The 12,582-nt window shown below is 52.2% G+C and overlaps 1 protein-coding gene and 1 long non-coding RNA gene across 19 annotated transcripts in view; one reads left to right on the top strand and one right to left on the bottom strand.

Annotated features, from left to right (window-relative positions):
• The window catches only part of CTBP2 (C-terminal binding protein 2), a 156,968-nt gene that overhangs the window by 81,958 nt on the left and 62,428 nt on the right, over positions 1-12,582 (top strand). Inside the window, exon 1 of one of the 18 annotated variants that reach the window (XM_035708205.2) lies at positions 10,849-10,871. The exons of the other annotated variants lie outside the window; for them this stretch is intronic. The gene's annotated coding sequence lies outside the window, so the exon portion shown is untranslated. Of the gene's footprint in view, positions 1-10,848; positions 10,872-12,582 lie in introns of those variants that run through there. 18 annotated transcript variants of the gene reach the window in all.
• On the bottom strand, positions 7,173-10,589 carry LOC112672479 (uncharacterized). The gene is made up of 3 exons (XR_004810363.2): positions 10,464-10,589; positions 9,758-9,852; positions 7,173-9,396 (listed from the first exon to the last, which is right to left on the bottom strand). It is a non-coding gene; the product is annotated as an uncharacterized LOC112672479 (long non-coding RNA).

Genomic DNA, 12,582 nt, shown 5'->3' with positions numbered 1-12,582 from the left:
AAGAGCCGATTTGAAAGAGCTGTGGGAGCCGTTGAAGAAATGAGATGCTTTGTTTTGAGCTTCCTTGTGGCTGCCTCCAACACAGAGATTTAGGAAGGACCAGACTTCGCAGAAGCTTGACACAGTGGTCCCTGTGATGGGAAGAGCAGCAAGGAGTCCTCAGGATGATTTATCAGGCAGGGTTTGAATGTGAGGGCTGGGCCAGCCCTTCTGGAACTGCCGGGGCTGTGTTCTTTTTCTGACACAGTGTTCTTGGGCTCTGGAGGTGGAATCTCAGCTGCTTACCATTCTGTCCTAGCTCTATTTATTGCATCCAACGGTTTAAGTAGTGGCTTAAGTAACGATTGCCAAAACTGTAATCAATGTTTTTGATAATGTTTTGGGGCCCTGCTTGTAAGATAAATAGCCCCGAAGCCCATATCCAGGGGGATCTACTGAACCTGTGACTGGCTTCTGTATGGCCTTGGGTTTTCAGGCCCCATGAAAACCGTGAGTCTGCTCTGTGAGTCCCTCCAGGGATGTCCAGACAGTCACTTGGGGTTCCCAGCAGCCCCATTTGGCAGCCGGAGGGGGCTGGGAAAGGGGGGGGGGCTGCTCTCCCTACACCCCACGAGGATTGCAAGTGAAAGGCTGGTGTGCGGTGGACGCAGAGATTGGCATCTTTGCTTCTGCCCACCCCGCCTGCTTGCATTTTCTCGCAGGACAGATAGGGCCGCAGCTGGATTCTGGTCGGGGGGTTGGGGATCTGGCCACGGACACTCGCACCCAGGCCCCGAGGGGCTTGTGCAGGGTGTGGACGTCCAGGCCCGCAGCCGGCCACCCTCCGAGCGGGGAGGGAAGGTGCCTGTCCTGACCGCCCGTCTCCACCAAATGCGCTGACTTCTGCATCTGTATGCAGCCGACTGTTTGGCTCATCGTCCTCAGTAAATATTGCCAGACTCCGCTTCCTGCTCGCTCTGTTTCCGAAGGCACAGCATTTGGTAGACGTCTTTGCAAAGGTGCGGTGTCTGTCTGTTTTGGAAGCATTTGGCAGCGTGGTAACCGTTTCTGGGTATCTACGAAGGAGATTTTCTGCTGATCGTTTTCTTATTGAGGGAGAAGTTATTGGAAAAATATTGGACTGTTAGCTCTGGTTTCGGAGATTTATCGTCTAATCTGTCACGGATTTTATTTTGCCATTATTTCCCTCCTGGCTCTGCTGAGCCCTGCTTCTCCAAAGAGCCCTTAAAAGCGGGCCGCCTGGTCCCGTCCTCGGGCTCCCCGGCCCGCAGTCCTGGCCGTTAGGTCTGTTTTAATTTGAGTCTCGTGAGTTTTTACTGCTGTGTTTCTGGTCTTACTTCACTTTGGGGAGTGGGCTCCCCCCCGCCCCCCTTGCCTGGTTCCAAGAATCGGATTGCGAGGCTTCAGCATGTTGGATTAATTTCCTGTTCCACATCAGCTCGAGCTCACTACACAAACGACCGATTTGTTAGCGGCCTTTACCACTTCCTCCGTCACTGGCGTTCACATTTATATCCTCGTTTTTCCATTCATCCCCCCGAAGCCATGGCTGGCCCTCTCGAGTCTGGTGCCAAGGACTGGCTGCCCTCAGCAGGCCCATGGGTTGATGGAGCTCCCGCCCCGCACCCAGGCCCCCTCACCTGGGCTCAGAGCCTGCCCTGTCCACCCCTCAGCGGAGGTGGGTGCCTTCCAGGGGGTGGGCTGTTGCAGCCACAGGCCCACAGAAGCCTCTGGATGCAGACAGAACATCACTTGAACACACAGAGCAAGGGGTGGGGGCAGGTACTCGCCACCAACAGGGCATCTCTTCTTATAGGAATGCAGCGTCAGGGACAGCGGGTCACTTTTCCCCTAGGATTAATTTTTTTTCAATATATTTTACATTTACATTTTAGGACAGGTTTAGATTTACAGAAAAATTGAGAGGATGGTAGAAAGTGTCCCGCATCCCTGCACATGGTTTTCCCTACATTTGTTCCTTCCATTAATCATTGTAATTAACGAACCAAAATTGATACATTATTATCAACTAAAGCCCATAGTTTTCTATAGAGAGGGTAACTTTTCGTCTTTATTATTCAATTCCTTCAGGTGTGTGCCTGCACAAACTGTAATAAAGGAGATCGTCCACCGCTGGTTTATATTCAGTTTCAGGGAGGTGTCAGGAGCAGGCAAATGACAAAAGATTCTCCTCTGAGAGCCTCCATCGGAAAGGGGGTTTGGTCCGCGGAGTCTCCCATTTCCTGATTAAATAGCAAAACAAACAGAAGTGACCATGTCCCAGCTTAGGAATTTCGTCCTGGAAAATAGAATTGTCTACATGGAAACTTTGAGCAAGTGCATGCTGGGTGAAACTCATTGTTCAGGATGTTTTATAGTTTAGACTTTACCCGATTCTGATTTTGGAATTTAAAACCTCCCAGAACCATGATGTGGGTGCCGTGAGGTGCGGTGTCATTGGCAGAAGGACCTTGATTGTTGGGACCCTGTAGGGGGTCACAGCACAGTCGGGCTGGGAGTGCCCGGCCCTGGGGCTGTTGTTGGGAGGATGGTGGGCACCTGCTCCACCTGGGCCCTTTGTGGCTGTCCCTGCATTCCATTCTGGGGGATCAGAGAGACGAAGTGAATCATCTGAGGTCAAGGAGTGGAATCCAGAGGAGAATATAAGCATCATGCAGAGGGAGACTGGCCTGGGATTGCAGAGACAACAAAGCAGCCCCATTGGAGAAGCCCAGGGCCTGGTCCTCCCTTGCTGGGCCAAGTAAGCCTGGCCCCAAGTTACAAGGGAGTTGGTGGTACAGTAAACCCCTCCCAAACCCTAATAGTCCTACACTTCCTCCTCTCCAGGGGCCAGGCACTCGGGGCCCGACAGCGGTGGCTCCCAAACCCTTCTGTGTGGCAGCCGCTGGTAATCCAGCTCAGCCTCTGTGTGCGAACAACCAATCTGAGGAACGTGGACAGTTGTCCCTGCCTGGGCACTGAAGCTCTCGGGGGGTCTTTCCTCCTCCTCCTCCTCCTCCTCCCCCCTCCCCCTCCCCGGATGCTGGACATCTTCAGTGCTGTCTGCAGATGAATCCCTGACCCTTCCAATAGTTGCTTCTTAACTGTGTTTCATGTTCCATTGAAACTTGTAGCTTGTCTTTTAGGAGGAAATACTCTGCTTTTCATCAGTCACTAAACCTTAGTTACCCAAAATGTAAATAACATTTTCTTTGCATCTCAGATTTTTACAACTTAACTATTTTGAGGGAAAATGGGATGCAGGTTTCTAAAAGTACAAGAATAACTTTCCCTTTCGTTTCTGTTATTCACTCTGTACATAACTTGTGTGCTCGCAATGCAGGTGAAATTTCAGATTCCTGAATTTGGGGACAGCCCTTCTGTGGTGCTTGTTGGTATCGAGCAGGGGCTCCATGGATATTTGTAGAGAGGACAGATATGTCCTTCACACCCAAGGAAGGTCACTGGGGCAGGATCCTGCCTCTGCCATAAAGCACCCCAGATCCCCGGTTGGTGGGAGCTACTGCCGTGTGATGGGATTGACCTTGAGACTCATTCTCCTCACTTTCTTTTCTGGTTTCTTGTTGGTCCCATCAGCCGAGGTGAGCCATACCTGGTTATTTTCAGTAGCAGGTGTCCTCTAATGTTGCTGGAGTGATGCAACGTAAGTGGGCAGTGATGCCCACCAAGGAGTTTGGAGGGCCCGACTGGGTCCAGTCAGACCTTTATGGGGCCTGTAGCTCACCAGCTCCCAGGGGCTGACCCTGCCCTTGCCGGCAACCTGGTGACCCAGGTTGGGGAAGGCAAGCTTATGCCCTAGCTGAAGCACATCACTTTTGAAGATGGCACCGTGTTTTGGTAGCTAAAATGGGCCGAGTGTCGAGGTGACCAGAAGTTTGGGAAATGGCACTTAGAGAAGCAATTCTTTTTATGGCCATTAGGTTTTTTTAGAACACTTCGATTTCCAGGTAGGTTGAGAAAGTGGCATAGAGTTCCCATTCACTCCGCATCCAGGTCCCCTATGACTAACATTTTATGTTAGTATACTACATCTGTTGCAGTTAACGAACCCGTGTGGAATCTTTTTTTTTTTTTTTTTTTAATTTTTATTTATTTATGATAGTCACACACAGAGAGAGAGAGAGAGGCAGAGACACAGGCAGAGGGAGAAGCAGGCTCCATGCACCGGGAGCCTGACGCGGGATTCTATCCTGGGTCTCCAGGATCGTGCCCTGGGCCGAAGGCAGGCGCCAAACCCCTGCGCCACCCAGGGATCCCGAACCTGTGTGGATTCTTAACCGAAGTCCACCTTTCGGGTTTTTTTTTTCCGTTCCCGATTCCCTCCAGATACCACATTACATGTGGTCGTCCTGTCTCCTTCGGCCCTTCTTGGCTTTGACAATTTCAAGGCCTACATACGTGTATTTTGCAGAGTGATCCCTCTGTTGTGGGTCTGGTTGTCCTCTCGGGATTAAACCAGGTTATGGATGGCGTGTAGTGTGTAGGAGTGGTGTGATCTCTCTCAGTCATCCTGAGGTGTACGTGAGCCATACACAGGGCACCCTGGGCTAGACACTTCCTCTCTTGCATCTTAAAAATCCCAGTAGTTGCTTTTATGGATAAGGGACCAAGGTGTGGAGGGCTGAGGTGACAGGTCACACGGCTCTCCAGCTAAGTGGCAGACCTCCGGTGCTCTCCACGGCACTCAGACCTGGAGTCACGGGACAGAAGAGGTGTCACATGAGGTTGTCTGCATTTCTTGGCTACTTCCAGTGCCTTTCCATGGCATCTGTACCCCAAAGGCAGGGAGCCCCGCTCCCCATCCTTTTCATCTGACACCACCCAGCACCATGCGTGCACCTAACAATTGAGAAGGACGTAGCATTCTGACCCGAAGGCTTTTAGACTGTCCTATCAGTGGCTCTGCTTGCCTCCAGAGCATGACTCACCTGCTGGGGTTGGGGTTTTGGCCCATTGTACACTAGAGGGGTAGCTAAATGTGCAGCCGTTGGACAGCCAGGTGTTCAGAGCCTGGTGGATGATGACCCCCCCTCTTTTTTTTTTTTCCACCTTACAAAACAAGCCTACAAAACAACCTTACAAAACATGACCCAAATACCTAGAAGAGGGAAATGAGCATCACTGTCTTCAAATGGAGGTTGAATGAAGATTAATCTAGTCTTAGGCCTTGGTAGGATTCCATTTCTGCTGGGGCTGGCCAGATCCAGCCAGTGTGGGTGCTGTGGACTCCTCCTCTAATGGGACTTTCCACTTTCTCTGGGCCCCCCACTTAGTTCCCAGCTAAGAGACCCACAGAAGGAAAACCCAGGGTGAGTGGGGGCTCCTTGCACAGGGGTTGTGGATCCGCCATATCACTGGTGTAGCATCCTTTAACCGGATCCACGCCACTACTCTCCCCAGCTGCCCTGCCCCAAACCCCCTAGTCCCCTAGGGCTTTAGGGAGAACAGCTGGTGAGACCAATGGCCTCATGGCCATAGTTCCTCTACAGTATTTTACTGGAGTTACTTAATAGCCAGACAGAAGTTGAATTAAACTGTTGACCCTCCCCTGGGTTGTTAAAAAACTTAAAAAAAAAACTTAAAAAAAAAAAAAAAAAAAAAAAAAAAGGTGTTCTTCTACCCGCGGAGAAGCATATAAACTCTGAATGTACAGCCCAGTGAGTTGTCATGCCAACGGGGCCTTGTTGGGTTTTGCACTCAAGCCGAGTGCCACAGTTGCAGGCCTTCCATTTGTGGTTCTGATGTGGGCTTGGCCTTTCTGGAAGGGTCAGATCCCCAAGTCAAAGAACATTCCAGATCATAGCTCATGGCAGGGAGAATGGCTTTCTCTGTGAATTCTGTGTTAACAGGAGCCTGCCCCCCCCCCCCCGCCAACAGCTGAGCTGGTGAGAGCTCTGGGTGTTCCGTGAAGCAGCAGCCTCCTGACTGACCCACAGCTTACATGGGGTTGGGTTCCTGTCCGGCCAGCGGGGACTGCTGTCTATATGCTGGTGCCGGACATTTCCTTGCCAGCTCAGGCTGCTTTCATGTTCTCCACGAAGCTGGAGTGGTTACCTGGGGGCAGTATTTCAGAGAATCATTGGAGAATAGGCTCTGCTCATTAAGTAGTAAAACCAGTGAGGTAGAGATAGTCCTGAAACCCAAGCCCTAAATATGCAGAACTGGGCCAAGAAAGAAGAAAAGAACAAAACTGGCTTTGAGCTAAGTCACCAAACCAGAAAGGTTTCATTCTTTTTCTGTCTTCCTGTGACCTTGACCACAGACCTCAGGCTGCATCCCCACTTCCTCACTCCTGGGGCAGGGAGGGGTCCAGGGCGACAGCAGACAAATTGGAGTGGCCGGAAATGGGGAAAATCAGCCAGCTGGATCTACTAATACCTTTTCTGGTTTTTAAGAAGCTAGTTTCTGATTTTTGTTTCAAGTTCTCTGTTTAAGTTGGGATGCTCCTCCCGTGAGGGTTGGAGCTCCCACCTTGTTTTGCTTTTTAAGATTTTATTTATTGGAGAGAGTGAGCACATGCATGTAGGAGGGGGGATGGGCAGAGGGAGAGAGAGAATCTCAAGCACACTCCTCACTGAGCACAATGCGGGGCTCAATCCCGTGACCCTGAGATCATGACCTGAGCCAAAACCAAGAGTCAGACACTGAACTGACTGAGCCACCACCCAGGTGCCCGTGAGCTCCCACGCTTTGAAGGATCAGTGCCTCTCTAGTGCTCACGTCTAGCGTCGAGAGAACTCTTTTCACAGGATGCACCCAAAGTTGATTTTCCTCCAAAAGGCTGAGTTTGGGGAGTTTGGAAGAAGTGCTTGCCTGTCCTGTCCCTCTGATGAGTGTAGACCGGAAGGAAGGAAACCTACCTGTTTGTGCTCTGCTCGATTAAAATTAGAAAAACACACCAACCTACCACTGTCCAACAGCGCAGGATTAGGGTGACGGAAGCCAAAGCAACCCCCGGAGTGGCGGGATCCCCAGGCTCGCAGGCAGAAAGGCTCCCGCTAGCACAAAGGTGTCTTCTGCCCTGGAAAGCCTGGCACTGCCTGCCCCTTGTCCGTAACATGTGGCCTTCACAGAGTTTTATTCCATAATTGCAGCACCATACAAGCTATTTATAAATTCATTGCCCTGGATGAAAATAAGCAATTGGCAGTGATTTTTTTTTTTTAATGCATTTTAAATAACTGGGCTCCTACAGGAATGGCAGGGTTGGTTAATTAAATTACAGTGGGCTCTAAAGTTTGGGGTGTCGGAGAGCAGTGCCCTAACTGTACATACCGTGGTGCCGTGGCCTGAGAGTGGGGTATGGGACTCTGCCGCAGGTGAACATCCTGGGGCCCCCACCCCAGGCCTGGTTTTAGGGAACCTTTGTCTTCCAGACGCTCTCTTGGCCTTGAGATCTTGGATGAGAGCTGCGGGGAGCTCTGTGTGTCTGCTTAATGCCTTTGTTTCCTCTGGAAGTTTGTCCCACCTGGCTGAATTGGCAAAACTTTCATTCCCAATAAAGCTGTCCCTGATCCCGAGCACAGCAATAGCTCGGGTGATGAAGTTGAAGCACTATTGAGTTTGCGCCGTCCGTGAGTTGATAAATCGTAGAGCTTCATTTGGTAGGAATCAGCAATTTTATGTGGCAATTAATTGTTAACTCCTGGCGGAGAGCCAGAGGCCTAGAATTTTACCCTGGTTTTTGTGTAGGGCGAGAGGAGCGTGGTAGCTTTGCGGCAGCGAGGAAGGATCAGTGAGGCCTGCGAGGGGATTGGCATTGCTGGCACGCAGTGCCCTGTCCCCTCTTGCTGGTTCCTCACGTGGCCGAAGCCAGGCTCAGAGCAGACGGTCACCGCCATCGGCACACGAAGGGCCTCGTGACGTGTGCACACCACGCATGCTTGCACGCCGTGGCTTACGGATGAACAAATTACCGGAGTTCTCTTAAGTATGATGTTTCTCCCCACTAGAGCTATCCACCTCGCTGGTTCCACATCAGAAATAAAGATGTGCTGGGAGAAACGCATAATTAGCTTTCCAGATCTCTTCGGAAGGAGAGGGGTGATGTGATCATTTGCTCACTGTTCTTCTTGCTTCCACCGCCGTGGGTCTGTGTGGTGCCAGTCCAGGCAGGGGCTGCTGCCAGCGTGGTGTATGCCCGGTGCTGCTGTGGGAGGCCCCCTTTGGGTCCCCGGCTGTCGTGTGGGACCCCAGAACCCTCCGCGGAGCACAGCTGCGTCCACGCCGTCCCCCTCGGGGCCGCCAGGAGGCTGCATGGTACGCAGCGCGTCACTAACAACATCCACCGGAGCGGGGCTGGCGATGCCCACAGCAGCCTGCGAAGTAGATGACACCGTCCCCATTCTACAGAAGGGGAGCATTAAAACACACACACACGCACACAGAAATTTTCAAATCTACAGAAGCAGAGAAAATTGCGTGCTCAACACCCACGTCCCCGTCAGCCAGCTCGGGCACTCGGCAGCTGATGGCCTCTCTCATGGCGTGTGCACCCCCCGCACATCCCACCAGGCTCTTGTAGGGCACACCCTGGCTGTCGCCTCGGTGCCTGGGTAAATCCTTCCCTGTAGATTCCCGAAGGATAAAGACTCCATTTAGAAATACAGCAGCAATAGCATCATCGTGCCTAAAGAAGATTCAACAATTTTGTGACCTTTATGAGCCACCCCTGTGCCCACCCACTCCCTTTTTCTTGTTCGGGGTGACCTTCCTGATTACCTAGAGGTGAAGGGTGTAGACTCCAGGCCCCGTTTTTCCTTTGCAGACAGTTGCAAGTTCACTTAGTTCTGGCCCTGCAAAACCACAAACTGAAAACGCTAAACGAAACCGAGAAACGCATCCGTGGAGCTGCTGTCCAGACGCCACTAGTGTGGCCGGGACCAGATGCCGCCGCTGCTTGAGTTCACGTCCAGACAGCACACCTGCTGTGCCCCCCGAGCCCGCCTCAGCTTTCTCATTTCAAATGATGCTGATAACTTAACTGGTTTTCCAAACCGCTGGGGAGGATGAGGAGGTCCCTGCCCAGTCCGAGGCTTGAAGACTGTCCCCGGGGCTTCCCTCCCCACCCCCCCCAGAGGGTCACCGCTGCAGCTGCTCCCAGGAATGACACCACCAGTCGTGGTAGTGGCCACCTGGGGCCGCTGGCCTGGCAGTGATGGGTGCCGGAACCCAGGTGAGCACTGCCACTGCCACCTCCCCGTTGTCCCTGGCTTGGCGGGACTTGGGGCCTCACTGCTTTGCTCCTAAAGGACCTGTGCTTCTCGGGCACTGTGTCACCTGTCCGAGTCCTGTCCCTCCAGTAAGGCCTGGGTGTGTCCTCTGCAGCACCGCTGAGAATCGGTGGTGGTTTCAAACCGCAGCTGTGCCTTGGAGCTGGCAGCGGGGAGAAGGGAACCCTGCACCGCCCACTTTCACTTCTTCCTGAAGTGGAAACCACCCCCAGCAACGTGTGGGCGCCCCGCACCCCGGGGTCTGGAGCCAGAGCCTTTTCCCTGGACAGAGTGTCTGGTGCAGGCGGGTCCAGCAGAGGGGGCAGTTCCACTGGAATTCCTATCTGGAAATGTTACAGTGCTTGGCTGTCCTTGCAGACAAAAATAAGATGTTTGCTTTAGCAATTTGCTTAGTCCTGAAAACATTCCTAGACAATGCCAGGGCCTTAGTTGAAAATAGTATGCTCAGCTTGTTGGGATGGTCCCAGGAAGGATGTTTTGAGTGAAAATAAAATGATACATACCGCGGCTGTTCGCCTCCGCAGGAATCCCGTGAGAGTTCAGGATTTTAAGGGCCGCGGGTCCCCTTGGGCATGCCTCCTGGAGAGGCCAGAAGATTCTAGAACAAAAAAAAAAAAAAGCACCTACAGATGGGACACAGTGTGTGCTTCCTTTGGCACCCCTGCCCCTGAGGGAGTCTCCTGATGGGGCTGCATGCAGCCCGAGAGAGGACGCTCCCAAGTCCTAGGTTGTGGGGCGGGGGCATTGGGGTAGGGCCCCCTCTGCAGGGGCCTGGTTCACACCCCCAGGGTCAGCCTTTACTAGACTGTGAGAAACTTCTTTATCCGCCCGAAATCCCCTTTGGGCTTCCTCCCCCCTCCTCGGTCATGGTTCTGCCCACACAGGATACACTCAATCCTCCTTCTGCATGACTGCCCCGCATAGAATCACAGGCCAGGATCGGCTCCAGAACTTTCTCTTCCAGGGCACGAGCATGGGCAGTTCTTCCCCAGCAGAGTTTCGCTTTGGTTGCTTGCTGAGAACCAGGGTTGCAGGTGAGCTCTCTCTCTCACTCTCACACACACACACACACACACACACACACACACACACACACAGCAGGGTGGGGAGCATCAGGCTGGTACTGGCATTTCCAGTTAAAAGCCACTTGTGACCTTTTCTTCTTTGAAACAAAGTACTCAAATAATTTCAAATGACTTATTTTACGACCTTTGCTTCTGAGTCGAGATAGCAAGCAGTGTGCCGTGATGGTCCGTTCTGTAAGAGCAGGAGGCCCGAGTCGCCAGAGCGGCCGCAGCGGACTTGTTTTTTTGTGGACTCCCTTGGCAGTGTTTCGGTGGAGTATAAACATAGCACACGACGCCTTAAAAATAAGTGGCTGCGTGAAATGCTTGTGCGCATCAGCGGCGTGCTGCCACATATGTTCAGATCCTGCACATCGCTCCCTCTTCAGAAGGATGACTCGGATAAGTGGCTTACGGCGGCCAGCACGCCACAGCTCTGGGATTATGTGGACGAGACCCCTGTGCCTTTTGCCCTATAACCAAGGACCCAGGGACGGGGCAGCGGAGCAGATCACAGGGGGCCGGCCCTGTGGCTCAACCTCCAAGGGCCTGGGTAAGCCCCCCTTCTGTCCTGAACCCCATTTCACCCGCAGCAGAGCCAGACCCATACAGGCTTCCAGACAAACCCTTTCCTGGCTCATCAGCCCTCTGGCTCCTGATGAGCCCGGACAGAGGTTGCATCTTCCTCTCTGACCCCTGGTAGTCCCTCCGGATGGTGGGCAGGGCTCACACCATCATCGGTGCCCTCAGAATGGTGTTCTTAAGGGCATCGGTAGAAATGATGCAGAATACTCTCGTGGATGGTCACCTGGAGGGCCATGCTGGCCTCAGGCAGTGGTGCTTTCGAGGTTGGGAATGACTGTGTAATTGGGGTGGGTCAGGGGTTGGCGAGTACTGGATGCTAAATTTCATCTAAGTCCTGTTGGGGTTTTTTGCTTGTTTGGTTGGTGTTTTTTTTTTTTTTTTTTTTTTTTTTTAAGATATTTATTTTATGAGAGAGAGAATGCATGAGTGGAGGGATGGGGAGAGGGAGAAAGAGAACCCCAAGCAGACTGTGCAGAGTCTGATCCCACGACCCTGAGATCACAACCTGAGCCGAAATCAGGAGTCAAACGCTTACCTGACTGAGCCACCCAGGTGCCCCCAAATCCTGTTGTTTTCTGAAGTTAAATATTTTGTTTCTTCCCATATTCTACTACAGTCATCCACGTAGCTGAAACTGAAGTTGAAATTCTCACTTCCTAAATGAGAATGCGCGCCCTTACTCTTTGTGTAACGGCAGCAGATTTTTCTCAATAATAAACCCAAACCCTGCAGAATCCTAAAGCAACGTAGCATTTCTACTTATACCTGGACCTTTTTTTTTTTTTTTTTTAATTCCCCTTTGGGTCAGCAACTGCATAGAAAAGTCACTTAATGTATACAGTTGTCTGTGTGTAAGTAATCTCTACACCCACCATGGGGCTCGAACTCACAACCCTGAGATCAAGAGTCACACGCTCCACCGACCAAGCCGGCCAGGCGCCCCTATAGTATACAGTTTTTAGGCTGGACTGTATAAACCTCCTGCCCTCCCTGGTAATGCAGAAGCTGTTGAAGGATCACAGAAGACCCAGCAGACCCGGGGAAATGAGAGTTTGGTTGATCACGGTGTGTGTAAGAATTTGGATGACTTCGTTGATCTTTCTGTGTGCATTGTGTGGTTTCACGTTTTAACAAGGGGATAATTGTGATACACGCTCGCGCTGTGCTGTGCTAACACCTCCATCCTCCTGCTTGGAGGTTAGTAAGGAGAGGGGAAAATTGGCAGGGGAGAGGGTGGTAGCAGGGAAGGACATTCGGCGCACAGCAGGTGTCTCGTAGACACGGTGCCACGTGGGCAAATAAATGCAGGTTCAAGCACGGGGATCGCTTTCCCTGCCAGTGGAAGAAGTTTCTGTATCGCGTCTCTGGGAGTTTCCTTGCGCCTGTATTCCTGAAAGTTGGATACCTCTGGGAAGAATGGAAACAGTCCATTCCTGGCTTCCTTCCCGCCTGTTCTTAAGAAAGAGGCTCATTCTTTCAGACGTGCGTGGAGCCGGGCGCCCTGCTCTGCCCGCCGCCGGGGGTCCCGATCAGGTGCTAGCGCGGGCTTTGGGCTCAACAATCGGGCCGCCGGTAAAGGTCTGTAAACTCTGTATCGGTCCTTAAGGAGCAAGCAGAGCATGAATTCCAGAAGGCCCTCCCGTTGTGCGAGGTTCCCAGGAGCGGCCTGAAACGGGCCC

The sequence above is a fragment of the Canis lupus genome, chromosome 28, assembly GCF_003254725.2.
Source record: "Canis lupus dingo isolate Sandy chromosome 28, ASM325472v2, whole genome shotgun sequence".
Classification (NCBI taxonomy): Eukaryota; Metazoa; Chordata; class Mammalia; order Carnivora; family Canidae; genus Canis; species Canis lupus.
The sequence above is the reverse complement of the archived record's forward strand: the minus strand, read 5'-3'. Positions and strand labels throughout refer to the sequence as shown.